The sequence below is a fragment of the Aquarana catesbeiana genome, linkage group LG02, assembly GCF_042186555.1.
Source record: "Aquarana catesbeiana isolate 2022-GZ linkage group LG02, ASM4218655v1, whole genome shotgun sequence".
Lineage (NCBI taxonomy): Eukaryota > Metazoa > Chordata > Amphibia > Anura > Ranidae > Aquarana > Aquarana catesbeiana.
The window spans coordinates 321,993,916-322,019,825 of NC_133325.1; the positions used below are offsets into that span (position 1 = coordinate 321,993,916).

The 25,910-nt window shown below is 42.6% G+C and overlaps 1 protein-coding gene across 3 annotated transcripts in view; it reads right to left on the reverse strand.

The window, feature by feature from the left end:
* The window catches only part of NPAS2 (neuronal PAS domain protein 2), a 241,842-nt gene that overhangs the window by 183,781 nt on the left and 32,151 nt on the right, over positions 1-25,910 (reverse strand). The gene's annotated exons all lie outside the window — the stretch shown is intronic.

Below are 25,910 nucleotides of genomic sequence, written 5' to 3' on the forward strand. Positions count from 1 at the left end.
ACTGCTCGATCCCACATGACAACTAGGGTACCAGAGTCATCGCTTCATTAGACGCAGAAAAAGCATTTGCCTGGAATGGGTCTACCTATGGGAGGTTCTGAGGCAGTATGGATTTGGTCCTAATTTCCTTCGCTGGTTACAGATGCTCTATAGGGCTCTCAGGGCATGTGTCTCTACCAACGATTGGCTGTCCACAGTGTTCCCTCTTCATAGAGGTATGCGTCAGGGATGCCTTGTCTCCCTCCTTGTTAGCTCTGGCCTTGGAACCCTTGGCTATTTTGATTAGGGAATCTTCTGAGGTCGGGGGCTTGAGGTGAGACGCTTGGAGGAGAAACTGTCCCTGTACGCGGACGATGCCCTACTTTACTTGAATGATGCTCTCTGCAGCCATAACTATTTTTGACACATAGTTACATAGTAGGTGAGGTTGAAAAAAGACACAAGTCCATTAAGTCCAACCTATGTGTGTGATTATGTGTCAGTATTACATTATATATCCCTGTATGTTGCAGTCATTCAGGTGCTTATCTAATAGTTTCTTGAAGCTATCGATGCTCCCCGCTGAGACCACCGCCTGTGGAAGGGAATTCCACATCCTTGCCGCTCTTACAGTAAAGAACCCTCTACGTAGTTTAGGGTTAAACCTCTTTTCTTCTAATTTTAATGAGTGGCCGCGAGTCTTGTTAAACTCTCTTCTGCAAAAAAGTTTTATTTCTATTGTAGGGTCACCAGTATGGTATTTGTATATTGAAATCATATCCCCTCTCAAGCGTCTCTTCTCCGGAGAGAATAAGTTCAGTGCTCGCAACCTTTCCTCATAACTAAGATCCTCCAGACCCTTTATTAGCTTTGTTGCCCTTCTTTGTACTCGCTCCATTTCCATAGTAAAGTATAGGGAGGACAGAGATAGTCAACTGTAAGCACCACATCCCATGATTAGGTAATGAACAGAAACTAAAGGCTGTTTAGCCTAGAGAAAAGGGGGAGGGGAAAAAACTTCCCCAGGGACTTTTAAGGTGCTATTTAATAAACAGTATATTCAAAGAATTCTGTACAATCATAGTGAATAAAATTAATATTTATTGATATGAATCACATTAAAATATTCATGCCATACTTCAAGAGTAAGACATGTTAATAAGAACACTATGACATAAACAATGTCACCCAAGAAAATTTTTTTGTTATATCACAATTAGACAGTGCAACAAGAAGCAACTACTTAAAGGTGCCAAGACAATCTGCCGCTCTCGACATGTTTCGCTCTAATACGAGCTTCTTCAGGAGTTTAAAGGCAATGATTGTGGCGGACTCTAAATGATGGGAAAATAAACAAAAATCAATACATACATTTAAACATGAATAGAAAGCATCTAATGAATTTTTTCTTCGAATATGCACAAATTCCATTATCAGAGCAAAGGTTGACACAGAGAATTTAAATACATGCATATAGATTTCGATATTGAACACTTTAATCAAATATAAGTAAACAATCAAAATTTATGCATCTTACCAGGCTGTAGCACATTAATCCGACATAAATATTTCAATAGATCGACAGTACTGCTGCTAGTTTCAAACCGGAAAGTTCACATATATGAGGGATATCACTGCCATGCTATGACCACAGGGGAATATAAAGTTTACGAAGCGGCCCTTTAAAAAAGGAAGATACATTCAAGGATTAGAAAAGATAGAAAAAAAAAGGGGGGGGGGGAGGGGATCGCAACCAAGCTCTTTCATGATGTAATTTTTATAATTTTAGAGGGATATGTACCCTGAAGGTAGAACCAATTTAAGATATATTACCTGGAACATAAAAGTATACCGGCAAATAGTATCATATAGGTGGAGATGGCATCATAAACGAGTGAAAAAATTGGTGAAAAAATTTCACTGATGGCTGCAAGAAGGAGCGATCGCCAGCAGAAATATTTTCTAAATATAGAAGAGGAAAAACAATAAAGGGTCAATGGAGAATTCAAAGTGTAACTAACTGTCAGCTACTGACAGTGTCACACAGGGAAAACTTACTTCACAAGTAGTGGTCCGGCATGCAGACTGAGGGGAGCATCACGCTGCCTCTGTAGGATCGCACCGGTGACAGAGCTGTGGGCGGTGTGTAACCGCCTTTATATACCCCCATCCCGGCGGCGTCTGTTCTCGCCGCCGGGATGCGGACGCTCAATGAGGCCGGTCACGTCAGGACGTGGGGGAGCGCGGTGACGTCAACTCTGGCGTCATCAACGTGTGTGGAAGTTACTGCGCATGTCTGCGCGGTTCAGAAGCCCGTGGAGCATGAAGGCGCCGGAGGCGCCATTTTAGTTAAGGGAAAAAGAAAGGTAAAAGCAGAATAGATATAAATTGAGGCATAATGCCAGCTTTTATTTTACAAAATGATAGAAAAATATGTATATGTATTCCCAATAAATTCATTAATAAAGGCTCATGTTAATACCAATAATTCGGTATCCAAAACCCATACCAGACGTGATCCGGCTCAAATTAAAGGGCCACCAACCATAGGGGCGATTGGTTCAACATCCCAATGGTGGGTGCCCGGGGCGTCCGTGTGGTCCAAATTGACAAAGACAGTCCCAATATGAGAATACTTCCGGCGAGCAATTAAAAATAAAAAATAAAAAATATATAGAATATATAGAACCAAAGAAACTTCATAGGTGAAGTTTGCAGCCACAGCCTGCAAGATGTAATACAGATAAAACAGTGGAAATTCAATGACAAAAAATGTAACATACATAAAGATATATGGTCATATTATAGCTATTACTGAGTATCATCTATGGCTCAAACATACAAGTGATGCCATAGCACAGCATAAAAATACTGGGTATAATAAACGACCAAAAATAATAAAAAAATATAAAGAAAAAGGACAAAAGAGAAAAGAAAAAGGGGGGAAGAAACATCGCAAGGGTAATACAAGGCAGAAGATGCGAGCCTCATCAAGGTTAGGAGTATTGTGATTATTCAAATGAATGGCTTGAAACTGAACGCATCGTTCATGCCTGGGTGTTGGAGAGCTGACAGTTTGTGTATCCAGCGTGCCTCCTTTTGTAGGAGGAGCTTGTCATAGTCTCCTCCTCTAACACCGGGGGGAATATGTTCTAGAGCAAAAAAGTGTAAGCAGTTAGCGTCAAAATTATGTTGTAGGCCTACATGTCGGCTGATAGGGGTCTCCATTCTTTTTTTCTGTATAAGGGAAACATGATCCCTAATTCGACAGAAAAAGGGCCTCTTAGTTTTCCCGATGTAAAACATTTTACATTCGCATAGCATAATGTACACTATACCAATGGATTGACAAGTTACTGCAAATTTTGGTTTGAACAAATCCCCGTTAGGCAACAAAAGGCTACGAGTAGCTAAAATATATCTGCAGTAGGAACAACAGTGGCAGGGTCTGCTGCCTTTATCAGCATCTTTGATTTTAACAACACGATTTTCATAGTGGCTCTGTACCAATGAATCCCTCAGGGATCGACTTCGTCTGAAAGTGATCTCTGGGTATGAGTTAAGGTGTTTAGCCACTTTTTCGTCTCCCATCAACAAATACCAATATTTGTTGAGAATATCACGTATTTGTTTATGTTGACTAGAATAAGTAGTGATGAGTCTGACGCCAGGATTGGCTTTTTTAGGTCTAATGTTGTGTAAGAGAGAAACTCTATTTTGATTTTTAGCTCTAAGGTAGGCTTTTTTAAGGCACTTTTTGCTGTATCCCCGGTTCAGGAAGCGGAGACGTAAACATTTAGCTTCCTTTTCAAAGTCAGACTCATCACTACAGTTGCGTTTAGCACGCAAGTATTGCCCATAGGGCACACTTGTAATCAGGGGGGCTGGATGAGAACTGCTGGCATGCAGCAGGGAATTACCTGCTGACGGTTTACGGTATAAGGTTGTTCTGATACTGCCGTCAAATTTAACTGTGATTTGGGTATCCAAAAAAGTCAGACTGGATTGACTAAGCTCCACCGTGAATCTAAGGTTGTACCTGTTAGTTTTTAGGCTTTCCAAAAAGGACAAAAGAAGATCTTTGGGGCCTATCCATATGAAAAAAATGTCGTCAATAAACCTCCTCCATAAGGGGATTAGTTCCATATATTGTTGCATGTCATCTCGGGAAAATAATTCCCGTTCCCACCCCCCCAGATACAGGTTGGCATAAGAGGGGGCGCATTTGGTCCCCATAGCCACCCCCTGTATCTGGAGGTAGTGGGATCCCCCAAACAAAAAGATATTGTTGGAGAGGATGAACATTAACAAATTCAAAATGAATTCGTTATATTGAGATGATGTCTCATGGTTTTGAAAGAGAAAATCTTTGACGATCTCTACCCCCTGCTGATGGGGGATAGAGTTATATAAGGCCTCCACGTCGAGGGCTACCAGCCACGCGCCCGCGGGGAGGGAAATCCCATCGAGGGCGCGTAGCAGGTCATTGGTGTCCTGAAGATAGGACACCAAACCCTCGACGTGGGGCCTAAGAGAGTCATCGATTAATTGGCTGGCTGTTTCGGTGAGACTGCCGTTACCAGAAACAATCGGGCGGCCTGGGGGTTTAGTCTGACTTTTATGAATTTTAGGGAGAGCGTATAGTGTGGGTGTTCGTGGAGATGTAACGTTTAAAAACTCCCAGGTAGACTTATTAATGAGACCACTTCGGTAGGCCGAGCCTATTAGATGTTGGTAACGGTTAACCTGAACCTGGGATACAGCAAAAAGTGCCTTAAAAAAGCCTACCTTAGAGCTAAAAATCAAAATAGAGTTTCTCTCTTACACAACATTAGACCTAAAAAAGCCAATCCTGGCGTCAGACTCATCACTACTTATTCTAGTCAACATAAACAAATACGTGATATTCTCAACAAATATTGGTATTTGTTGATGGGAGACGAAAAAGTGGCTAAACACCTTAACTCATACCCAGAGATCACTTTCAGACGAAGTCGATCCCTGAGGGATTCATTGGTACAGAGCCACTATGAAAATCGTGTTGTTAAAATCAAAGATGCTGATAAAGGCAGCAGACCCTGCCACTGTTGTTCCTACTGCAGATATATTTTAGCTACTCGTAGCCTTTTGTTGCCTAACGGGGATTTGTTCAAACCAAAATTTGCAGTAACTTGTCAATCCATTGGTATAGTGTACATTATGCTATGCGAATGTAAAATGTTTTACATCGGGAAAACTAAGAGGCCCTTTTTCTGTCGAATTAGGGATCATGTTTCCCTTATACAGAAAAAAAGAATGGAGACCCCTATCAGCCGACATGTAGGCCTACAACATAATTTTGACGCTAACTGCTTACACTTTTTTGCTCTAGAACATATTCCCCCCGGTGTTAGAGGAGGAGACTATGACAAGCTCCTCCTACAAAAGGAGGCACGCTGGATACACAAACTGTCAGCTCTCCAACACCCAGGCATGAACGATGCGTTCAGTTTCAAGCCATTCATTTGAATAATCACAATACTCCTAACCTTGATGAGGCTCGCATCTTCTGCCTTGTATTACCCTTGCGATGTTTCTTCCCCCCTTTTTCTTTTCTCTTTTGTCCTTTTTCTTTATATTTTTTTATTATTTTTGGTCGTTTATTATACCCAGTATTTTTATGCTGTGCTATGGCATCACTTGTATGTTTGAGCCATAGATGATACTCAGTAATAGCTATAATATGACCATATATCTTTATGTATGTTACATTTTTTGTCATTGAATTTCCACTGTTTTATCTGTATTACATCTTGCAGGCTGTGGCTGCAAACTTCACCTATGAAGTTTCTTTGGTTCTATATATTCTATATATTTTTTATTTTTTATTTTTAATTGCTCGCCGGAAGTATTCTCATATTGGGACTGTCTTTGTCAATTTGGACCACACGGACGCCCCGGGCACCCACCATTGGGATGTTGAACCAATCGCCCCTATGGTTGGTGGCCCTTTAATTTGAGCCGGATCACGTCTGGTATGGGTTTTGGATACCGAATTATTGGTATTAACATGAGCCTTTATTAATGAATTTATTGGGAATACATATACATATTTTTCTATCATTTTGTAAAATAAAAGCTGGCATTATGCCTCAATTTATACCTATTCTGCTTTTACCTTTCTTTTTCCCTTAACTAAAATGGCGCCTCCGGCGCCTTCATGCTCCACGGGCTTCTGAACCGCGCAGACATGCGCAGTAACTTCCACACACGTTGATGACGCCAGAGTTGACGTCACCGCGCTCCCCCACGTCCTGACGTGACCGGCCTCATTGAGCGTCCGCATCCCGGCGGCGAGAACAGACGCCGCCGGGATGGGGGTATATAAAGGCGGTTACACACCGCCCACAGCTCTGTCACCGGTGCGATCCTACAGAGGCAGCGTGATGCTCCCCTCAGTCTGCATGCCGGACCACTACTTGTGAAGTAAGTTTTCCCTGTGTGACACTGTCAGTAGCTGACAGTTAGTTACACTTTGAATTCTCCATTGACCCTTTATTGTTTTTCCTCTTCTATATTTAGAAAATATTTCTGCTGGCGATCGCTCCTTCTTGCAGCCATCAGTGAAATTTTTTCACCCATTTTTTCACTCGTTTATGATGCCATCTCCACCTATATGATACTATTTGCCGGTATACTTTTATGTTCCAGGTAATATATCTTAAATTGGTTCTACCTTCAGGGTACATATCCCTCTAAAATTATAAAAATTACATCATGAAAGAGCTTGGTTGCGATCCCCTCCCCCCCCCCCCTTTTTTTTTTCTATCTTTTCTAATCTTTGAATGTATCTTCCTTTTTTAAAGGGCCGCTTCGTAAACTTTATATTCCCCTGTGATATCCCTCATATATGTGAACTTTCCGGTTTGAAACTAGCAGCAGTACTGTCGATCTATTGAAATATTTATGTCGGATTAATGTGCTACAGCCTGGTAAGATGCATAAATTTTGATTGTTTACTTATATTTGATTAAAGTGTTCAATATCGAAATCTATATGCATGTATTTAAATTCTCTGTGTCAACCTTTGCTCTGATAATGGAATTTGTGCATATTCGAAGAAAAAATTCATTAGATGCTTTCTATTCATGTTTAAATGTATGTATTGATTTTTGTTTATTTTCCCATCATTTAGAGTCCGCCACAATCATTGCCTTTAAACTCCTGAAGAAGCTCGTATTAGAGCGAAACATGTCGAGAGCGGCAGATTGTCTTGGCACCTTTAAGTAGTTGCTTCTTGTTGCACTGTCTAATTGTGATATAACAAAAAAATTTTCTTGGGTGACATTGTTTATGTCATAGTGTTCTTATTAACATGTCTTACTCTTGAAGTATGGCATGAATTTTAATGTGATTCATATCAATAAATATTAATTTTATTCACTATGATTGTACAGAATTCTTTGAATATACTGTTTATTAAATAGCACCTTAAAAGTCCCTGGGGAAGTTTTTTCCCCTCCCCCTTTTCTCTAGGCTAAACAGCCTTTAGTTTCTGTTCATTCGCTCCATTTCCAGTACATCCTTCCTGAGGACTGGTGCCCAGAACTGGACACCATACTCCAGGTGCGGCCGGACCAGAGTCTTGTAGAGTGGGAGAATTATCATTTTATCTCTGGAGTTGATCCGCTTTTTAATGCATGCCAATATTCTGTTTGCTTTGTTAGCAGCAGCTTGGCATTGCATGCCATTGCTGAGCCTATCATCTACTAGGACCCCCAGGACCTTTTCCATCCTAGATTCCCCCAGAGGTTCTCCCCCCAGTGTATAGATTGCATTCATATTTTTGCCACCCAAATGCATTAGTTTACATTTTTCTACATTGAACCTCATTTGCCATGTAGTTGCCCACCCCATTAATTTGTTCAGATCTTTTTGCAAGGTTTCTACATCCTGCGGAGAAGTTATTGCCCTGCTTAGCTTAGTATTGTCTGCAAATACAGAGATTGAGCTGTTTACCCCATCCTCCAGGTCGTTTATGAACAAATTAAATAGTGTAGTCTAAAGAAATAGGGGATTGGCGCTGTTCACTGATAGAGAATGATAATGAATAAATCAATAAACTATACAAACTGCTAACAAAAGGAAAACATAACCCCTCAATGTTGGGTGGATAAAAAGTGTAACACAATACAAATGATTATTAAAAAATGTGCTAAGAATGGTCAAAGGATGTGCAGAATACCTAAGTTGCAAAAATTGTTGTCACAAAATAAAGTTGGTAAATAAAACACCAAGCATTAACAAAGGTGAATGATCAATCAGGTGTATAAAAAAAAAAAAAAAAAAAAAAAAAAAATTGTATGTGTGCAATGAAAGATATGAGTGGGTATACCTAAAAAAGAGGGCAAAACACCGTGTTGCCCACTAAAAATAAATATGTGTACTGGTAAAGCTGAATCGTGTTGGAAAATTTATATGTGAAAAAATGTGAAAAAATGTAAGAATATATATAAAAAATGTGAAAATATGTATAAAAAGAAAGAACAATCGGCATGTGATGTGCAGACAATCTGAGTGCACAAAAAACAAAAAGGTGAAAAAACCAAAAAGAAAATAAGAGTCCCAGCAACCAGATCAATTATTAAAAAATATATAGAAAGTTTTTATATCCGTGAATAAAAAACAGTTCTTATGCAGCCAGCTGATATATCTTCAAAGGTTGCGGATAGACGCATTTTTACAGGAAATGCATTTTCGAGGTGATCGTATCCCTAAACTGACCAATGGGGCTTTCCCAATGTGTACTACAGTGTCTCTCCTATCTCCAAATCCAAGGGGGTTAGCATCCTGATGGTCAAATCGGTTCCCTGGATTATAAAGGCACAGTGGACGGATGATCTGGGCCGCTTTCTCCTCCTGAAGGGGAGGGTGTCTGACGTGCAGGTCACTTTTTCCAACATTTATTTTCCAAATGTGGACCACCTGCAATTTTTACGGAAGCTACTTCCTGAGCTCATGGAGTTTTCAGAGGGACTTCTCGTCTTCGGCGGAGACCTCAACTTTGCTCTGGATCCTCTATTGGATGTCTCACGCAGTTCTTCCCACCGCCCTTATTCTTGCCTTAAATGTCTGAAGGTGGATCTGCATACCCTGCATCTGATTGACCCCTGGTGAATACTACATCCACAGGACCCGAGCCTTGCTCGGGCCACGTATCAAAATCTTCTAAAAGTTTGTGAGGAACTCCGCTCACTCCTTTTGCACAAAGCAAAACAAAAACAAAAACTAGCATGGGCGCATCGTACAATGTGTGAATTTTCAAATAAACCAGGTTCGCTGCTACCTCGGGCGCTGCGTGGTTCGCGCATGAAAACCTACATCTCCCATATAATGGGCTCCTCTGGACAGAAGCTCACCACTTCTTCCGATATGGCAAGGGAGTTAAAATCCTTCTATGAAAGCCTCTATAACTTAGATTGTTCCCTCCCCTCAGACTCTTCCTTTGCTGGCACCACCACTCCACAGTCCTATCTTGCCTCCTCGGGCATGCCACCTCTCCCTACTACTATCTGGGAGGAACTGGAGCAACCTATTACAGTTTGGGAGTTGGGGGTGGCCCTGGCAAACTCAAAGCTGAAGAAGGCCCCTGGCCCTGATGGCCTCACCCCGAGCTATTATAAGGTCTTCTGCCCTTAATTCCATCACGGACGGGGAATCTTTCCTGCTTGACACTCTGAGAGCTTATATCGCACTTACATAGTTACATAGTTACATAGTAGGTGAGGTTGAAAAAAGACACAAGTCCATCAAGTCCAACCTATGTGTATGATTATGTGTCAGTATTACATTATATATCCCTGTATGTTGCGGTTATTCAGGTGCTTATCTAATAGTTTCTTGAAGCTATCAATGATCCCCGCAGAGACCACCACCTGTGGAAGGGAATTCCACATCCTTGCCGCTCTTACAGTAAAGAACCCTCTACGTAGTTTAAGGTTAAACCACTTTTCTTCTAATTTTAATGAGTGGCCACAAGTCTTGTTAAACTCTCTTCTGCGAAAAAGTTTTATCCCTATTGTGAGGTCACCAGTACGGTATTTGTATATTGAAATCATATCCCCTCTCAAGCGTCTCTTCTCCAGAGAGAATAAGTTCAGTGCTCGCAACCTTTCCTCATAACTAAGATCCTCCAGACCCTTTATTAGCTTTGTTGCCCTTCTTTGTACTCACTCCATTTCCAGTACATCCTTCCTGAAGACTGAGGACTGGTGCCCACAACTGGACAGCATACTCCAGGTGCGGCCAGACCAGAGCCTTGTAGAGTGGGAGAATTATCGTTTTATCTCTGGAGTTGATCCGCTTTTTAATGCATGCCAATATTCTGTTTGCTTTGTTAGCAGCAGCTTGGCATTGCATGCCATTGCTGAGCCTATCATCTACTAGGACCCCCAGGACCTTTTCCATCCTAGATTCCCCCAGAGGTTCTCCCCCCAGTGTATAGATTGCATTCATATTTTTGCCACCCAAATGCATTAGTTTACATTTTTCTACATTGAACCTCATTTGCCATGTAGTTGCCCACCCCATTAATTTGTTCAGATCTTTTTGCAAGGTTTCTACATCCTGCGGAGAAGTTATTGCCCTGCTTAGCTTAGTATTGTCTGCAAATACAGAGATTGAGCTGTTTACCCCATCCTCCAGGTCGTTTATGAACAAATTAAATAGTGTAGTCTAAAGAAATAGGGGATTGGCGCTGTTCACTGATAGAGAATGATAATGAATAAATCAATAAACTATACAAACTGCTAACAAAAGGAAAACATAACCCCTCAATGTTGGGTGGATAAAAAGTGTAACACAATACAAATGATTATTAAAAAATGTGCTAAGAATGGTCAAAGGATGTGCAGAATACCTAAGTTGCAAAAATTGTTGTCACAAAATAAAGTTGGTAAATAAAACACCAAGCATTAACAAAGGTGAATGATCAATCAGGTGTACCAAGCAGGACACTCTCCCAGGGGATTTTCGTTACATTGCCGTAGCTTTAGCTCTTCTCTTCTCCCTGCACATGGTAATTGTTCCGGATGGATGCCTTCTGAAAGTGATCGGGTGACACAGGTGGAAATTAGGTGGTGAAGGGGACACCAACCGCTTGGATCATCGGATCATCTACATGCTCATTACCCCTACAGGGGTTGGGCACTCTGGTGAGTGGGGGCACTAGAGGGGACTCCACACGGGACAACATATACTTATTGGGACAGACCTATCCGCAACCTTTGAAGATATATCAGCTGGCTGCATAAGAACTGTTTTTTATTCACGGATATAAAAACTTTCTATATATTTTTTAATAATTGATCTGGTTGCTGGGACTCTTATTTTCTTTTTGGTTTTTTCACCTTTTTGTTTTTTGTGCACTCAGATTGTCTGCACATCACATGCCGATTGTTCTTTCTTTTTATACATATTTTCACATTTTTTATATATATTCTTACATTTTTTCACATTTTTTCACATATAAATTTTCCAACACGATTCAGCTTTACCAGTACACATATTTATTTTTAGTGGGCAACACGGTGTTTTGCCCTCTTTTTTAGGTATACCCACTCATATCTTTCATTGCACACATACAATTTTTTTTTTTTTTTTTTTTTTTTTTTTATACACCTGATTGATCATTCACCTTTGTTAATGCTTGGTGTTTTATTTACCAACTTTATTTTGTGACAACAATTTTTGCAACTTAGGTATTCTGCACATCCTTTGACCATTCTTAGCACATTTTTTAATAATCATTTGTATTGTGTTACACTTTTTATCCACCCAACATTGAGGGGTTATGTTTTCCTTTTGTTAGCAGTTTGTATAGTTTATTGATTTATTCATTATCATTTTCTATCAGTGAACAGCGCCAATCCCCTATTTCTTTAGACTACACAATTATTGGATTGCACCATTGGTGCTTTCTCTTTTAGGGGGGCTGCAGTTCGGTTATAAGCCCGTCCTAAGCGCGGAACACCATTATATACAACAAATTAAATAGGACTGGTCCCAGCACAGAACCCTGGGGAACCCCACTACCCACTCCTGACCATTCCGAGTACTCCCCATTTATCACCACCCTCTGAACTCTCCCTTGTAGCCAGTTTTCAATCCATGTACTCACCCTATGGTCCATGCCAACGGACCTTATTTTGTACAGTAAACGTTTATGGGGAACTGTGTCAAATGCTTTTGCAAAATCCAGATACACCACGTATGGGTCTTCCTTTACCTAGATGGCAAATCACCTCCTCATAGGTTAGTAGATTGGTTTGGCAAGAACGATTCTTCATGAATCCATGCTGATTACTGCTAATGATACCGTTCTTATTACTAAAATCTTGTATATAGTCCCTTATCATCCCCTCCAAGAGTTTACATACTATTGATGTTAGGCTAACTGGTCTGTAATTCCCAGGGATGTATTTTGGGCCCTTTTTAAATATTGGTGCTACATTGGCTTTTCTCCAATCAGCTGGTACCATTCCAGTCAGTAGACTGTCTGTAAAAATTAGGAACAACGGTCTGGCAATCACTTGACTGAGTTCCCTAAGTACCCTCGGATGCAAGCCATCTGGTCCCGGTGATTTATTAATGTTAAGTTTCTCAAGTATAATTTTAATTCTGTCCTCTTTTAACCATGGAGGTGCTTCCTGTGTTGTGTCATGAGGATAAACACTGCAGTTTTGGTTACTGAAGCCCCCCGATTCACTCAGGAAGACTGTGGAGAAGAATAAATTCAATACCTTCGCCATCTCCCCATCCTTTGTAACCAAGTGTCCTTCCTCATTCTTTATGGGGTCAATATGGTCTGTCCTCCCTTTTTTACTGTTTACATACTTAAGGAATTTCTTGGGGTTTTTTTTGCTCTCCTCCGCTATGTGTCTTTCAGCTTCCGCTATGTCTGCTTGGGGTCATTGTCCTGCTGGTGAACCTCCGTCCTAGCCTCAAATCACACACAGTGGTACAGGTTTTGCTCAAGAATATCCCTTTATTTAGCACCATCCATCTTTCCCTCAATTCTGACCAGTTTCCCCAGTCCCGACTGCTGAAAAACTTCCCCACAGCACGATGCTGCTATCACCAAGTTTCACTGTGGGGATGGTGTTCTTTGGGTGATGCGATGTGTTGGGTTTGGCCAGACATAGCATTTTCTTTGATGGCCAAAAAGATCAATTTTAGTCTCATCAGACCAGAGCACCTTCCTCCATACATTTTGGGAGTCTCCCACATGCCTTTTCGCAAACTCAAAATGTGCCCTTTTTTTTTTTTTGCTGAAAGTAATGGCTTTCTTCTGGCCAGTCTGCCATAAAGCCCAACTCTATGGAGCGTATGGCTTATTGTCATCCTATGTACAGATACTCCAGTCTCTGCTGTGGAACTCTGCAGCTCCTCCAGGGTTACCTTAGGTCTCTGTGCTGCCTCTCTGATTAATGACCTCCTTGCCCGGTCTGTGAGCTTTGGCGTGCGGCCGTCTCTTGACAGGTTTGCTGTTGTGCCATGTTCTTTCCATTTGGTTATGATAGATTTGATGATACTCCTAGGGATCATCAAAGATTTGGATATTTTTTTTATAACCTAACCCTGACTTGTACTTCTCAACAACATTGTCCCTTACTTGTTTGGAGAGTTCCTTGGTCTTCATGGCAGTGTTTGGTTAGTGGTGCCTCATGCTTAGGTGTTGCAGCCTCTGGGGCCTTTCAAAAATGTGTGTATATGTAATGACAGATCATGTGACAATTAGATTGCACATAGGTGGACATCATTTCACTAATTATGTGACTTCTGAAGATAATTGGTTGCACCAGAGCTTTTTATGGGCTTCATAACAAAGCGGGTGAATACATACGCACATGCCAATTATCAGTTTTTTATTTCTGAAAAATAGTTTTATATATATATTTTTCTAATTTTACTTCACCAACTTAGACTATTGTGTTCTGACCCATCACATATAATTCAGAATAAAAAAAAACATTGAACTAAAGGCTGTAATGTAAAAAATAGGTAAAAAGCCAAGGAAGGTGAAGTACGTTTGCAAGGCACTGTACTCCCGAGATAAACTAATTAAGATAATTGCGGTTGGTTCTCTATGATGTGTTATAGATGTATCATTCCTGTTCAACATGCTAATGATGCTAACCTGTTTCTTCATATGCTGTCAACTGTAATTATTTCAATAAAGCACCTCTATTTGTTAAAAAAACAAGTTCTGTGCTGTGTACTGAATAAAAAAAGTCCTCCTATGCTGATATCCACTGTATTTTGAAATCAAAGGTTATAGTATTAGACAATAGAGGTTGTTGTGCTATGAATGCCCCTGTGTACGTGGTGCACGTTGTTGCATTAGACACCTTTTATTGTACTCTGCATTATCTAGACCAGCCCTTCTCAGCCCTTTCACCACAGATGAACCATTGAAATAATTTTCCAGTCTCAGGGAACCCCTGATAAAAATGACAATATCTGCAACTCACGATGCAATAGTGTGTTGGTCAGTGGGAAAAATGCTCCTTACATTTGTGGACATTGGGAAGAATTACCCCCTCACAGATAGCTAAAGAGGTCAATGGTGTCAGTGGGAACTTATCTGAGAGGCAAAAATTGCTCAAGGAACCCATAGCAAACTCTGGAGGAACTCTAGTTAAGAAATCCTGTTCTAGACAATCTAAATATTATATTACTTTCAGTCTGGTAGAGGTTTATGACATTTTGACCATGTATGGATACTTGAAGCCACTGCTTTATAGGCTTCCTATTCATACCTGCTCTAAGTGCTTGTTGCGCCATAGTTTTAGGACAGTATAAGTGGCCACAACCCTGTGGCCATCAGGGACCACTGAAATATAAGAGCTCAGCTCATTTTTTTTATACATGAGTGTGCTTGGGACCCAACTATTTGCACAGTAGGTAGTCAATTTTAACAGACAGGCCTGGCCTCAACTGCAAACAAGAAAAGTATTTTTTGTACAAACTGTCTAAAAAAAGTTTGGCAAAGGAAGGACAACATTCTGCGGGGATGCCACTATGTCCACAAACATTATTTTCATTTAGTTTAATTGTGATTATAGATGACTTGTTAGAGATTCAAGGATTACTGTATTTTTATTTACATACAAAGCTTTAGGACACCCAGTCGCTGTCAAGGGGCATAGTTAGTCAATTTGTAGCCTTAACACAAATCTCACCATACAATTAAAATTGCCTCCTTTGAAATTTTTTTTTTTTCCTATTAATAATATCCATGACTACTGTAGTCCCATTTTTGCCAACAGACCAGTACAAGTCTAGACAGGACAGCAGGGAAATGCAATAGGGTAGGATTGTATTAAGGTTTAGGACTGAATAAAGAGTAGTATTGTGCCATGATTATCAGTTGTTAAATGTTATGATTAAATAAAATTAAAAAAAATAGTGAATATGTAGGAATGCGAAAGATCCAAATAGTGTGATTTCAATAGGTTTTAATAAAAAAAGATGTTACTATGGTTACTAGAATCCCTGCACACATTGACATTAATGATGTGGCACTCTGGTTTTATTGAACATTGGCAATGGAAATTTTATCTGCAGTAAAAAATACAAGTAACATTTACATGATAAGAGTGTGTACTGCAATATTAACTGTAGATATTAAACCATAGCACTAGGACTGCACTTAGCTGTGCATTTTTTCTGTATAGCGATGCATCATTTTCATAATCTGCACTACTCCAAATTTCATTCTCTGCAATCCTGGAAGGTGGCTTCACACTTGTGTGCACATTTTGCCATGCGTTACATGCTGTACATGTGCATTACCTTGTATTTCCATTCATTTAATTGGCACCACAATGCATATATATATATATATATATATATATATATATATATATATATATATATAGCGGGTAAACAAAAGCACTTGCTTCTCAGCACACTGCAACTAAGATAATAAAGAGTACATGCGTTGCCTGAAAGATAAAATAGTTATGCTTTATGTTATGTGAATATGTTTATTGGGCTCTCTGATAATGAAAAGGCAATGCACTACAAGTTGACACACCAAAAACTGTGAAGACATGTAGAGAAATGTTGCTTCTTTGTGACTGGACACAGTGGATCACCAGCAAAAGGTACAGAGCCAATGAGATTGACTCACTGTCTACGTTTTGTCCAATCACAGAACCATTACAGGACAGTGTGCACACAGGAACGCACAGGGGTTCAGTTCTCTGTGACACATATTCATCATGCCCTTTGAGTAGGCATTGCTGTGTCATAGATTTCACAGAAAAAACAGCCAAACACTTCCAGCGCTCAATGGTCCTCAACAGGGGGAAGGCCAAACCAGTGACATGTATACACTGAGTGGATGCAGTCCTCCTCGGATGGGGTATCCAGTGTGGAACTACAAAATCAATGAAGGGAAATAATTACAGGTGTACATAGGGGTGATGCTGCTGTTCCTTGTTGTGCTTTTTTTGTTTTGTTTTTTCCTCTCCATCTTGCTCCGCCTTTCCGGTTCGATTGGGTTGGATTGTGGCATGCATTACTGTATTCAAGCACTGGGCATTTGGTGGTGCTGATCAGCACAGCTCTGAAGAAAGGGGTGCGCCCCCAAAACGCGTCAGTGTGCTCCATGTGAGGTTTTTGAAGCACTTGCACTTTTTACCTCATGTTAGGCTACCATTTACATGCTGTACATCTTGGTACTTTTGTGAGTATGCATTTCTTTGGCTTCCTTCTATTTTAATAAACATCTTTTAACTCGGGTAATGCATCAGGGGTTTCCGGCCTCCCTTTCTTTGTTTTTATAGATTTCACAGAGCCTGCCTTCTAAACTACAGAGGTGTTGAGAGGAAGAGTGTCAGGAGGCAGAGTCTATACAAGAATCACTGCTTGCAGGCAGAAAGGTACCATGGGATATGTAGTCATTAGAAATTGAAAATAAACTGCAGAGGAGAAGCTGCAAGGAATCCAGAAAGTTGTGAAAAGAGATGGCCAGCAGACAGAAAGCACTCACAACATAAAAGATTGTTCATGTTTTTCATGTTTATCTTATATTGTCAAAAAAAAATCAATTGTTTGTATTGTTAAAATAATGCTGATGCTATAAAATTAGAGTGTATGCTGTAACCATAAAACTTACTTAGAAAAAATACGAATGTGGCTAGATGGTTATGTTGGATACGGCACCTCATCCCAAAGTAATTAAATAACTGATGAGTAAAGGGACAGGGGATTATAATGGTGCTAAAGTACTAGATGTGAAAATGAGAAGGAGATATAAAATTAAACAATTTTATTTCACAATATTAAATACATAGAAAGAACAATAAAATGGTTAACAACCAAAAAGCATATATATTGCGTGTGACCCAAATGCGATAGGGTGGGCCGGATGGAGACGGCCATCAAAGCAAGGGCTCGGTTTCCTACATGTTTCGCCAAGGCATTGGCTTCCTCAGGGAACAAGAGCTCTATTTCAATATAAAAAGATCTATACATTGGGATACAAAAAACATCATATAAACAAGCAGGAACGCAAGAAAATGGACTGTTTTAAACGTTACTGAATGTTGGAATATTATGGCTGGACAATCTCACACAAGGAGGTAACCCTCATATAGCCCCGGGTTCCCAAACATACCTGAACGACCGACACCCAGGGGAGGCGCGGCAAAAGACCCCCAAACAGGGGAGCCCCTGCAAGCACAATTACGGTGCAGCCTGCCCTTCCCCCGTTTGGGGGTCTTTTGCCGCGCCTCCCCTGGGTGTCGGTCGTTCAGGTATGTTTGGGAACCCGGGGCTATATAAGGGTTACCTCCTTGTGTGAGATTGTCCAGCCATAATATTCCAACATTCAGTAACGCTTAAAACAGTCCATTTTCTTGCGTTCCTGCTTGTTTATATGATGCTTTTTGTATCCCAATGTATAGATCTTTTTATATTGAAATAGAGCTCTTGTTCCCTGAGGAAGCCAATGCCTTGGCGAAACATGTAGGAAACCGAGCCCTTGCTTTGATGGCCGTCTCCATCCGGCCCACCCTATCGCATTTGGGTCACACGCAATATATATGCTTTTTGGTTGTTAACCATTTTATTGTTCTTTCTATGTATTTAATATTGTGAAATAAAAATTTTTAATTTTATATCTCCTTCTCATTTTCGCATCTAGTACTTTAGCACCGTTATAATCCCCTGTCCCTTTACTCATCAGTTATTTACTTAGAAAAAAGCTATAGCCATTACATATATAACATGTTTGTGGCAGTGACAGAGGTAAAAACAAAGGCATATTTCTAGCTTCATGTGCTAACTTATATTTTTATTGTATTACAAATTCACAGCCTAGATAAAATGTTTTCCTGAACTCATTGTTACAATGTTAATTACTAAAACATTGAGTTGCTAATCTTCATTAATCCTTAAGAAGCTGATTAAATGTTTCGGGGAATGACAGTTTTCATAGACTTTAATTGCAAACAAGCAGAAATCATCATCTTTTATTATACAGATTATAATAAACTACTAAAACTGATCAGTTATAGGTTTCTCTGGGTTAATGCACCTCAATGCTGTTTGTGTTATGTTATTAAAGTCCTTTCAGTTATGAGTTCACAGTGATACTTGATAAATCTGAAAGCAATAAATGAGATTAAAAAAAGAAGTCTGGATCAATTTCACCACAACTGACAGGTGTCAAGTTTGCATAATTCTTTTATGAAATTACTGGACCAGCTCTGAACCTTAAGATGATATGCATTTGGGTTGATTTACTAAAGCCAAGTAGGGCTGTTCCATTTCCAATGGAAGCACTTTGCAAGGAAATTTTCCCCAGAGATTAGTGAATGTGGTGAAATTTCTTTTTGTAAAGAATACCCAATTCCAAAAGTATACTACCCAGCATGGACACATAAGCCATGGGATGGAACCACAGAGCATGGACACAGAAGTGTTGGATGCAAAAAAAATTTGGCCACTATAGCTCTGTATGCAAGCAAAACGGAAAATTGTATACTCACCTTTCCATAATTTTCCTTTCCTGTCGTATCTTCATGGCAGCATACACTTTGGGTTGTGACTCCGCCCCCACAACCTGATAGGACTACATAGCTATAAGTTGTAGAGATGGCCCCTGCCCAGTATTCTCCGTATATATATCTCACCTTAGACGGGTGGGAGATTGTATGCTGCCATGAAGATACGACAGGAAAGGAAAATTACGGAAAGGTGAGTATACAATTTTCCGTTTTCCTGTCGCATCATGGCAGCATACACTTTGGGGAGTAACTCGCAAAGACTGGGTGGGAATTCAAACTAAGTTTATTAATCAAATAATAGAGGAATTGGCCTGGATAACGGATCTTCCGAAATCCACCGTGGATAAGCAGGTGGAATCCACCTTGTAATGAGACATGAAGGTGTTCCTGGAGGACCAGGTAGCCGCTCTGCAAATCGTCTCCGCCGAGACTCTACAATATGCCGCCCAGGAGGTTGCCACTGCCCTGGTGGAGTGTGCCCTTAAGCCCTCAGGTACTTGATGGTTACTCAGTGAGTAAGATCTCTTGATGGTCTTTACTAGCCATGAAGCAATGGTGCGTGAGGATGCCGCTTGACCTCTCCTGAAACCATGTGGGATAATTAGGAGGTTCTCCGACTTTCTGATGAATTTTGTTGCTGAGAGATATTCCATAACGGTACCCTTAACATCTAGCGGATGAGGGTCTCCCTGATCCGTGCTGAGTGCTGGAAGATTAATCTCCTGGTTAAAATGGAAAGATGAGGACACCTTGGGGATGAATCGATCCGAAGGCCTTAGGACTAGCCTGTCTGGAAGAACAACCAAATATGGTTCGCTAACCATTAGAGCTTGCATCTCTGACACTCGCTTCGCCGATGTTATGGCTATTAAAAATGAAACCTTCAGCGTTAGATCCCAGAGGGATATGCTCTGCGTTGGAAAAAAGGGTTCCTTGGATAATGCCTCTAGAACAATTGAGAGATCCCAGACCGGGAATGACGGTTTTCTGGGGGGCCTCAGCTTTAGACAGGCCCTCTGAAACTGAACCACCAGAGGCTCTTGCGCCCATTTAACTCCTGTCAAGGCGGACAGGGCCGATACCTGGACCTTCAGGGTGCTTGATCTAAGGCCTTTCTCTAGGCCTAATTGAAGGAATTCCAAGATCTGAGACACCGACGGGGAGGACGAGTCCCAACCTTGCTGTTGGGAGAAGGAGACAAATTTTTCCCAAACTCTTCTGTACGTGATGTTGGTAGTAGGCCTTCTGGCCTGGAGTAAGGTATCCACCACCTTCTGGGAACAGCCCTGCTCTAGGTACCTAGCCCCTTCAGTCTCCAGGCCATCAAGTGTAGCTTCCCCGGGTTCGGGTGAAGAAGATGTCCCTGGGAGAGTAGGTCTGTCGTCAATGGGAGAGGCAGAGGCTCTGCCGTGTTCAGCTGCATGAGGGTAGTAAACCATGGCCTCCTCGGCCAGAAAGGGATCACTGCTACCACCAATGCTGTTGACTTCTTGAGCCTCAGGAGGAATCTCGCTATGAGAGGCGTCGGGGGGAAAATGTACCCCAGGTGAAAGTTCCAGGGGTGTTGGAGGCAGTCCGTCCCCTCTGCCGAAGGAAACGGTATCCTTGATAGGAATCTCTGACACTTTGTGTTCTCCGGAGTTGCTGCTAGGTCTATCTCTGGAGGGCCCCAGGTTCAGGATATGAGAGCATAGGCTTGTGGACTCAGAGACCATTCGTTGTTGGAGTGGAAATTTCTGCTCAGCGAGTCGGCTAAGGTGTTCTGGACTCCCGGGACATAAACCGCCCTTAGATCCAGTAGATTCAGCTGCGCCCATTCCAGAACAGGACGGACCTCCTGCCACATGGACCTGCTTCTGGTGCCCCCCTGCCTGTTGATGTAGGCAACAGCCACCTTGTTGTCCATCCTCAGGAGGACGTGCTTCCCCCTCAAGTAAAAACTGAAGGCCAGGAGAGCCTGGAACGCTGCTCTCATCTCCAGAACGTTCGACACTGTATCCTGTGCCCTGAAAGGCCAACGACCCTGAGCCGCAAGGTCCTGATAGTGAGCTCCCCATCCCTGTAGACTGGCATCTGAGGTCACGGTTTCTTGATAGAGAGTGATTATATGCCTGCATCTTCTCAAGTTGTGAGGTCGTACCCACCACATCAATGATTGCTTTACCTCCTGGGAGATGAGGATTGGTTGGGACATTGATGTGCCCTTCCACTGACGTAGGAAGGAGATCTGGAGAGGCCTCGAATTCCATTGCGCCCATTGGACCATTGGAATGGTGGAAGCTAGGGAGCCCAGGATACTGAGACACGTCCTGGCCGGGAGCATTGTAGCGGAGATTGCCCTTTTCACCTTTTGAATTAGAGGAGGGATTTTTTCCCCCGGAAGTTCCACTGTATTCTCCCTTGTGTCCAATTCGGCTCCCAGAAAGACCATTCTCTGTGTGGGATGGATGTTGCTCTTCTTCCAATTTATCAGCCACCCTAGGGACTGTAACGTGGAGACCAGGATTTCCCTGTGAAGGACAAGAGAGTCCTGGCTGTCTGAGAGAAGTAGGATGTCGTCCAGATAATGGTGGACCCTCAGCCCGTTTTCTCTCAGGTGGGCTATTACAGGTAATAGGACTTTTGTAAACGTCCTGGGTGCGGTAGAGATCCCGAACGGAAGGCTTCGGAATTGGAAGTGCCGATGATTTAGGGTAAACCGGAGAAATTTTTGGAACTCGGAATGGATAGGGATATGCAAATACGCGTCCTGGAGGTCGATTGACAGCATCCAATCTCCCAAGTTTATTGCTTGGAGGATTGATTGAAGGCTTTCCATCTTGAATGTTTCTAACCGTATCGACCAGTTGAGGTTTTTTAGGTCCAAGACTGGACGAAGGTCCCCTGATTTCTTTTTCACTAAGAAAAGTGGGGAGTAGAAACCTTTGCCTCTTTGGGATGGCGGTACCTCCACTATTGCTTGTTTCTGGAGCAACTCTTGGATATACTGGACTAGGGATAGTCTTTTCTCTTGAGAAGGAGGAAGTCTGGTTGAGCAGAATTGGTCTCTTGGAGGACGACCTCTGAATGCCCACCTGTGTCCGAAATGAATGGTGGACACCGTCCATGGGTCTTTTATCATTCCCGCCCAGACCAACTTGAACTTTGTGAGTCTGGCACCCACTACCGCTGGTTGGGCGGGCGAACCTTCAAAAGGACTTCTGGTCATTGGAGGCAGGGGTCTTGGGTTTCTGGAACTTGAGGAAGGACGTCTGGGGGTTCTTCCAGCTCCTTCTGTATTCCTTCCCGGGTCTATAGGATTTCGCATCCCTATATCTTTCCGGAAGATTACGTTTAAAGGGAGGTGGCCTTTGTTGTTTCGGCCTTCTGTCCGATGGTATGAGACCCGACTTCCCGCCTGTTACTTTAGAGATTGCGGTATCCAGCTTTGCTCCAAAGAGGTTCACCCCGTCATACGGAATCCTGCACCAGTTTGATTTCGAGGCGGGGTCAGCCGACCAAGGTTTAAGCCATAGCGCCCTTCTGGCCATTACAGAGGCTAACATGGACCTTGATGTGGATCTGATAGTATCTACGGAAGCCTCCGCCACGAAATCTCCCGCAAGGCTAAGTTCTTGTAAGGCCTTAGTGATCTGTTCTTGATCTGCGCCCTCAGTGACGAGCCTCGCTGTAGCTGAGGACCAGCTGGAGATAGCTTTCCCAACCGCCGCTAATGCCACCGCTGGCCTGCAGGCACCTCCTGCGAACAGGTAAGCTCTCTTAAGGTCTGTATCCACCTTTCTGTCAAGCACGTCTCTGAACGTTACTGCATCTTCAATGGGGAGCGTCACGTGCCTGGCTAGACGCATCAAAGATGCATCCACTACTGGAGGAGAAAGTAAGGGAGATACTTTGGGTTCCTTGAGTGGGTACAGTTTGGTAAGTCTGTTGGACAGACTGAACTTCTTTTCCGGATTCTGCCACTCCTCCTTAATGAGCTCATCTAATTCGTCGATGAATGGGAAAGCCTCCGGAACCTTCTTGATGTTTGGGAAATACTTTCTCTGTTTAGGCTGTGTCTCCTCAAGCTCCTCCCAGTTAATCGCTTCCTTAACCGATCTGATGAACGGTTCTATGAGCGCAAAATCAAAGCCAGCTGATGCTTCCGGCTCTTCATCATCCGACAGGAGTTCTTGCTCTCTTGATGCACTGGGAATGGTGGGTGAGGTGCTATAGGCCGTAAACTCCACATCAGGAGTTGAGACCTGGGGAGTAGAGACTCCAGTGGGTTCTATGGGATCCGGCTCTTTCTCCCTGATGGCTTCATCTATGCACTTGCGGCAGGCTAGTTTGTCTGGGAGGGCCGTGGCCCCACATACCCAGCAGGCGTTCCCGGCTGGGCGGGAAGGGTGCGTAGAGGATTGGTGTCCTCGTGCAGGGGATCTTCTGTGGTAGGAACGGCTATGCCTTGAATGGGATCGACTCCGTCTACGACTCCCCTTGCGGCCTGAGCGACTTCTTCCGCGTGAGCGGCTGCATCTATGGCCGGAGCGGCTTCTCCTGTGTGAAGATTCTCTTCGTGATTTAGATGATCTTGCGGACCTGACAGGGCTGACCAATTAGGTAGCATTAGTACGGTCCTGCTCTCTTTTTCAATCTTCTCTACTTACCGCTGGAATCCCCCCCCCTTACCTATTAGGCTGGTGGTGATCTGCTGGGGCAGCGGCCTCCATAGGAGAGGAAGGTGAGTACCTGAGAAGGGTATAGGAAGGTAAGAACATGCAACCAGGCCCCAAAAAACAGTGCATAAGTATTAGACACTTACCCAGAGAGAGAGGGTAGCTTTTGGAATGCAGAAGGTCAAAACACAGCAGTCAGAAGTCTTCCAGGAGGCAAGGAGAGCTCAGAAATGACAAACAGGGCTTTTAAATTTGCCGCCATGGCCGCCGAGGTCACGACCCGCTCGCGCATGCACAGTAGCGGCGCGAGGGCGCCCGGCGCCATCTTGGAAACTGGCAAAATCGAAAGGACGCCCTGACGGCGCGCACCGCGCCGAGACGCCCGGGAAGCCTGTAGGGAGGCACAGAGGGACCACAGAGCCCAGCAAAGAGGAAGAAAGACAAAAAGTGAAGAAAGAGGCATGGCGACCGCTGCACAACAACTAAGCCTGTTTAAGGCTTATACTGGACCGCAACATACCCCCGAGATCACCAGAGCGGGGCTCCTTCCATCTAGCTCGTTTAGAGGCTGTACAGGTAAGGACTTCCACCCAGGAGAGGCTAGAACCTGGCTGGGGCGAATTCGGTAAGGGGGTGCTTCTGATATGTTCAGTCCTTCAGGTGAGGAAAAATAAGAGAATACTGGGCAGGGGCCATCTCTACAACTTATAGCTATGTAGTCCTATCAGGTTGTGGGGGCGGAGTCACAACCCAAAGTGTATGCTGCCATGATGCGACAGGAAAGTGTAGTAGTGCTGGTGGCAGGACAAGTAAGCATTTTCTTTGCGTCCCTGTGTTGTGCCATTAGTGGTTCAGGCACTTTTTTTTCATCTGGCATTTGCTTTGATGAGTGTATCACTGCTGTAAATGTCAATCTACTAAACTATTGACAAAATGGTAACGCTAAGTTATCTAAAGTAACCTGAATAATTAATCTGAGTAATAAGCCAAACTTCATCTCAAAAATTTCTTCTTTATCCCCCCCCCTCCCACTTTTCAAGCAGGAACCTAGTTTTGACAGGTTCCTGTGGAAGTTCAGTACACGTCACTGCTCCCAACCTCCTGGGACATGAGGCCGCAGATCTATTTACAAAAGCATAGTGTGAATGGGAGGCCAGCTGTGAAACTGCAAGGAGTCACACCTGAATCCCCACAGTAAACATGGCGGTGTTGGGGACCCAAAGACCGGTCTGAGTGTTGGATCCCTGGACGAGTAAGTATCTTTTTATTAAAAGTCAGTAGCTACAGTATTTGTAGCTGCTGACTTTGATTTTTTTTTTAAACAGCCTGAAGATCCTCTCTAATCCTAATTAAATAATGATTCAAAAATGCCCTATTTTGGCGTTTTGTGGTTTTAGGTGAGATTACTACAGTATTTTTGCAAATCATAAACATGAATTGCAACCATTTTGATGTCGATCTTGTGTACAATTACCCAAAGTGTTTTATACCACATCTTCCTTTCACAAAAGCATTAAAAAACAAGGTCTGGTAGTGTTATTGCTCTTTTGACAAATTTCATACAGCCTTCACTTAAAATAAACAAAAACACCATTATGTCTCCTAACCTGGGACTAGCAGTACAATAATAACATCTAACCACCAACAATCGTTATGATAGAATCTAGTAACAAGCAGATCCACCCCCCTTTACTTTCTGCAACTCAGCCTAGAACTCTGGGTCTTAGGCTGCATTCACACTTCAGCGTTTTGAATCGTGAGCAGATTTGCCCTGATTCTGTCCGCAATTTCAAAGCGCTGATATGTGAACGACAAATCGCGCTAATCACATTTGAAATGCCATTTATTTGAATGACACCTAAAATTGCGGTGTGGGTCTGCCACGATTGTCGTGCAATAAATCGTGCTGCAATCGCGTGAAGTATGTCGCTCCAAAAAACCTCGACCTGGAGATACCGAAGGGCAAGAGCTTGAACTGGTACTGTAGAAACCCCACGGCAAAGCAAAGAAATTGCTGATGCATGGGAAAGATGGGCACATGAAATTAACCATCACCGATGAACAAAGAAGCCGAAACATCTCCCTGGTGTTGAAGGTGATAACAGATCTGATGGATTCCATCTGGAACTTTTGGGGTTCAAAGCCTTAGGATCCAAGATAGGCAAATGTCCTCTTTGGGCTTGGTAGAAGTAAAACTCCCAAAACCATTCTGCCA